General features: G+C 49.5%; 12 non-coding genes and 1 pseudogene across 12 annotated transcripts; all 13 read right to left on the reverse strand.

Annotated features, from left to right (window-relative positions):
• Nucleotides 1-685: 685 nt before the first annotated feature.
• LOC127744380 (5S ribosomal RNA) lies at nucleotides 686-804 on the reverse strand. Its single transcript, XR_008005372.1, has one exon. It is a non-coding gene; the product is annotated as a 5S ribosomal RNA (ribosomal RNA).
• A 187-nt stretch (nucleotides 805-991) lies between these two features.
• Nucleotides 992-1110, reverse strand: LOC127744377 (5S ribosomal RNA). The gene has a single exon (XR_008005369.1). It is a non-coding gene; the product is annotated as a 5S ribosomal RNA (ribosomal RNA).
• A 184-nt stretch (nucleotides 1111-1294) lies between these two features.
• LOC127744323 (5S ribosomal RNA) lies at nucleotides 1295-1413 on the reverse strand. Its single transcript, XR_008005322.1, has one exon. It is a non-coding gene; the product is annotated as a 5S ribosomal RNA (ribosomal RNA).
• Nucleotides 1414-1596: 183 nt separating this feature from the next.
• LOC127744355 (5S ribosomal RNA) lies at nucleotides 1597-1715 on the reverse strand. Its single transcript, XR_008005347.1, has one exon. It is a non-coding gene; the product is annotated as a 5S ribosomal RNA (ribosomal RNA).
• A 185-nt stretch (nucleotides 1716-1900) lies between these two features.
• Nucleotides 1901-2019, reverse strand: LOC127744308 (5S ribosomal RNA). The gene has a single exon (XR_008005307.1). It is a non-coding gene; the product is annotated as a 5S ribosomal RNA (ribosomal RNA).
• A 169-nt stretch (nucleotides 2020-2188) lies between these two features.
• Nucleotides 2189-2307, reverse strand: LOC127744352 (5S ribosomal RNA). Its single transcript, XR_008005343.1, has one exon. It is a non-coding gene; the product is annotated as a 5S ribosomal RNA (ribosomal RNA).
• Nucleotides 2308-2505: 198 nt separating this feature from the next.
• Nucleotides 2506-2624, reverse strand: LOC127744328 (5S ribosomal RNA). The gene has a single exon (XR_008005324.1). It is a non-coding gene; the product is annotated as a 5S ribosomal RNA (ribosomal RNA).
• A 178-nt stretch (nucleotides 2625-2802) lies between these two features.
• On the reverse strand, nucleotides 2803-2920 carry LOC127744318 (5S ribosomal RNA). Its single transcript, XR_008005317.1, has one exon. It is a non-coding gene; the product is annotated as a 5S ribosomal RNA (ribosomal RNA).
• Nucleotides 2921-3108: 188 nt separating this feature from the next.
• Nucleotides 3109-3227, reverse strand: LOC127744305 (5S ribosomal RNA). Its single transcript, XR_008005304.1, has one exon. It is a non-coding gene; the product is annotated as a 5S ribosomal RNA (ribosomal RNA).
• Nucleotides 3228-3405: 178 nt separating this feature from the next.
• LOC127744348 (5S ribosomal RNA) lies at nucleotides 3406-3524 on the reverse strand. The gene has a single exon (XR_008005339.1). It is a non-coding gene; the product is annotated as a 5S ribosomal RNA (ribosomal RNA).
• A 191-nt stretch (nucleotides 3525-3715) lies between these two features.
• Nucleotides 3716-3834, reverse strand: LOC127744374 (5S ribosomal RNA). The gene has a single exon (XR_008005366.1). It is a non-coding gene; the product is annotated as a 5S ribosomal RNA (ribosomal RNA).
• Nucleotides 3835-4019: 185 nt separating this feature from the next.
• Nucleotides 4020-4138, reverse strand: LOC127744367 (5S ribosomal RNA). The gene has a single exon (XR_008005359.1). It is a non-coding gene; the product is annotated as a 5S ribosomal RNA (ribosomal RNA).
• Nucleotides 4139-4323: 185 nt separating this feature from the next.
• On the reverse strand, nucleotides 4324-4408 carry LOC127744334 (uncharacterized; annotated as a pseudogene).

The following is a 4408-nucleotide window of genomic DNA, read 5'->3' on the forward strand; positions in this document are numbered from 1 at the left end:
TTGTCTTCCTTGTTTGGTTCCCTTATGTTGCCCTCCTAGAGGGCAGTGTGCCCTTGTGGAGGGCAATGTTTGCCTCCCCCTTTGCATGCGGCACACTTCCTCTTGCTTTGACCACACTTTCCTGTCCTTGTGGAGGGCAGGGCAAGGTTCTCTTCTTCTTGGTTCCAAGGCACACTTTTGTGCTCTGCTCTTGTTAGTGGGCAGGGCAGAGTTGCCTTCTTTGCTTTGTTCCCTTAGGTTGCCCTCCTAGAGGGCAGTGTGCCCTTGTGGAGGGCAATGCTTGCCCTTCCTCATGTTGTGCGCCACACTTCTTCTCTCTTTGACCACACTTTCTCTTCCTTGGGCCACACCACCTTAGGCCACGCTTTTCCTTTTTTTCTTTTCTTCACCTACAAGAAACAAAAACAACCACTCAAAGTATCACTAAATTCAAGAGGCTTATAAATCAATTAAAATTCAATTAAAATTAGCTTAAACCTCATGGATTAACATTAATTTCATGGTGGTTGCTTGATTTAAAGAAGTTATGCATTTTCACTCCAAATCACTTACTTAAGAAGCAAGAAAGTGCATAAAGACTAACAAAACAAATGAAATTAGCTTGAAAAATGGGTATATGATGACTTAGGTGTCCTACTCGGGATAGCGTCACTTAAAGAACGAGGGTCAGCACGACGTAAAAAAAAAGGTGCAACACAAGGACTTCCCAGGAGGTCACCCATCCTAGTACTACTCTCGCCCAAGCACGCTTAACTGCAGAGTTCTGATGGGATTCGGTGCAATAGTGCAGGTATGATCGCAACTTTTATCGTTCGCACACACAATTTTCTTATCCATGCAACGCGAGAGAGCGTAACACTATCCGCGAAGCCTTGCGGGTACCGTAGGTGCCTGCCGAGGATGAGGCCATTGCAGCTCGCCCTTAGGTGTCCTACTCGGGATAGCGTCATTTAAAGAATAAAGGTCGGCACGACGTTAAAAAAAAAAGAAAAAGGTGCAACACGAGGACTTCCCAGGAGGTCATCCATCCTAGTACTACTCTCGCCCAAGCACGCTTAACTGCGGAGTTCTGATGGGATCCGGTGCATTAGTGCTGGTATGATCGCACCTATTATAGTTCGCACACACAATTTTCTTAACCATGCGGCGCGAGAGAGCGTAACACTTTCCACGAAGCCTTGCGGGTACCGTAGGTGCCTGCCGAGGATGAGGCCATTGCAGCTCGCCCTTAGGTGTCCTACTCGGGATAGCGTCATTTAAAGAATGAAGGTCGGCACGACGTAAAAACAAAAAGGAAGCACAACACGAGGACTTCCCAGGAGGTCACCCGTCCTAGTACTACTCTTGCCCAAGTACACTTAACTGCAGAGTTTTGATGGGATCCGGTGCATTAGTGCTGGTATGATCGCACCTATTATAGTTCGCACACACAATTTTCTTAACCTTGCGGCACGATAGAGCGTAACACTATCCGCGAAGCCTTGCGGGTACCGTAGGTGCCTGCCAAGGATGAGGCCATTGCGGCTCGTCCTTAGGTGTCCTACTCGGGATAGCGTCATGGAAAGAATGAGCGTCGGCAAGACGTGAAAAAAAAAAGAGGTGCAACACGAAGTCTTCCCAGGAGGTCACCCATCCTAGTACTACTCTCGCCCAAGCACGCTTAACTGCGGAGTTCTGATGGGATCCGGTGCATTAGTGCTGGTATGATCGCACCTATTATAGTTCGCACACACAATTTTCTTAATCATGCAGCGCGAGAGAGCGCAACACTATCCGCGAAGCCTTGCGGGTACCGTAGGTGCCTGCCGAGGATGAGACCATTGCGGCTCGCCCTTAGGTGTCGTACTCGGGATAGCGTCATTTAAAGAACGAAGGTCAGCACGACGTAAAAAAAAAAAGAGAGGTGCAACACGAGCACTTCCCAGGGGGTCACCCATCCTAGTACTACTCTCGCCCAAGTACACTTAACTGCGGAGTTCTGATGGGATCCGGTGCATTAGTGCTAGTATGATCGCAGACACAATTTTCTTAACCATGCGACGCGAGAGAGCGTAACACTATCCGCGAAGTCTTGCGGGTACCGTAGGTGCCTGCCGAGGATGAGGACATTGCAGCTCGCCCTTAGGTGTCCTACTCGGGATAGCGTCATTTAAAGAACGAGGGTCAGCACGACGTAAAAAAATAAAAAGAGGTGCAACACGAGGACTTCCCAGGAGGTCACCCATCCTAGTACTACTCTCGCCCAAGCACGCTTAACTGCAGAGTTCTAATGGGATCCGGTGCAATAGTGCTGGTATGATCACAACTTTTATCGTTCGCACACACAATTTTCTTAACCATGCGGCGTGAGAGAGCGTAACACTATCCGCGAAGCGTTGTGGGTACCGTAGGTGCCTGCCGAGGATGAGGCCATTACGGCTCGCCCTTAGGTGTCTTACTCGGGATAGCGTCATTTAAAGAATGAGCGTCGCCAAGACGTAAAAGGCAAGACGTAAAAAAAAAAAAGAGGTGCAACACAAAGACTTCCCAGGAGGTCACCCATCCTAGTACTACTCTCGCCCAAGCACGCTTAACTGCGGAGTTCTGATGGGATCCGGTGCATTAGTGCTGGTATGATCGCACCTATTATAGTTCGCACACAAAATCTTTATAACCATACGGTGCGAGGAGCGCAACACTATCCGCGACGCCTTGCGGGTACCGTAGGTGCCTACCGAGGATGAGGCCATTCCGGCTCGTCCTTAGGTGTCCTACTCGGGATAGCGTCACTTAAAGAACGAGGGTCAGCACGACGAAAAAAAAAAGGTGCAACACGACGACTTCCGAGGAGGTCACCCATCCTAGTACTACTCTCGCCCAAGCACGCTTAACTACAGAGTTCTGATGGATCCGGTGCAATAGTGCTGGTATGATCGCACCTTTTATCGTTCGCACACACAATTTTCTTATCCATGCAGCGCGAGAGAGCGTAACACTATCCGCGAAGCCTTGCGGGTACCGTAGGTGCCTGCCGAGGATGATGCTATTAAGGCTCGCCCTTAGGTGTCCTACTCGGGTTAGCGTCATTTAAAGAATGAGCCTCGGCAAGACGTAAAAAAAAAAAAAAAAGAGGTACAACATGAAGACTTCCCAGGAGGTCACCCATCCTAGTACTACTCTCGTCCAAGCACGCTTAACTGCGGAGTTCTGATGGGATCCGTTGCATTAGTGCTGGTATGATCGCACCTACTATAGTTCGCACACAATTTTTATAACCATGCGGCGCGAGAGAGCGTAACACTATCCGCGACGCCTTGCGGGTACCGTAGGTGCCTACCGAGGTTGAGGCCATTGCGGCTCGTCCTTAGGTGTCCTACTCGGGATAGCGTCAATTAAAGAACGAGGGTCAGCATAACGTAAAAAAAAAAGGTGCAACACGAGGACTTCCCAGGAGGTCACCCATCCTAGTACTACTCTCGCCCAAGCACGCTTAACTGCGGAGTTCTGATTGGATCCAGTGCATTAGTGCTGGTATGATCGCACCTATTATAGTTCGCACACAAGATTTTTATAACCATACGGCGCGAGGGAGCGTAACACTATCCTCGACGCCTTGCAGGTACCGTAGGTGCCTGCCGAGGATGAGGCCATTGCGGCTTGTCCTTAGGAGTCCTACTCGAGATAGCGTCATTGAAAGAATGAGCGTCGGCAAGACGTAAAAAAAAATAAAAAAAAAGAGGTGCAACACGAGGACTTCCCAGGAGGTCACCCATCTTAGTACTACTCACGGCCAAGCACGATTAAGTGCGGAGTTCTGATGGGATCCGGTGCATTAGTGCTGGTATGATCGCACCTATTATGCTTCGCACACACAATTTTCTTAATCATGCAGCGCGAGAGAGCGTAACACTATCCGTGAAGCCTTGCGGGTACCGTAGGAGCCTGCCGAGGATGAGACCATTGCGGCTCGCCCTTAGGTGTCGTACTCGGGATAGCGTCATTTAAAGAACGAAGGTCAGCACGACGTAAAAAAAAAAAAAGAGGTGCAACACGAGCACTTCCCAGGAGGTCACCCATCCTAGTACTACTCTCGCCCAAACACGCTTAACTGCAGAGTTCTGATGGGATCCGGTGCAATAGTGCTGGTATGATCACAACTTTTATCGCTCGCACACACAATTTTCTTAACCATGCGGCGTGAGAGAGCGTAACACTATCCGCGAAGCCTTGTGTGTACCGTAGGTGCCTGCCGAGGATGAGGCCATTACGGCTCACCCTTAGGAGTCCTACTCGGGATAGCGTCATTTAAAGAATGAGCGTCGGCAAGACGTAAAAAAAAAAAAAAAGATGCAACACGAAGACTTCCCAAGAGGTCACCCATCCTAGTACTACTCTCGCCCAAGCACGCTTAACTGCAGAGTTCTGATGG

This window comes from Arachis duranensis, unplaced genomic scaffold (assembly GCF_000817695.3).
Source record: "Arachis duranensis cultivar V14167 unplaced genomic scaffold, aradu.V14167.gnm2.J7QH unplaced_Scaffold_27300, whole genome shotgun sequence".
In the NCBI taxonomy this organism is placed as follows: Eukaryota; Viridiplantae; Streptophyta; class Magnoliopsida; order Fabales; family Fabaceae; genus Arachis; species Arachis duranensis.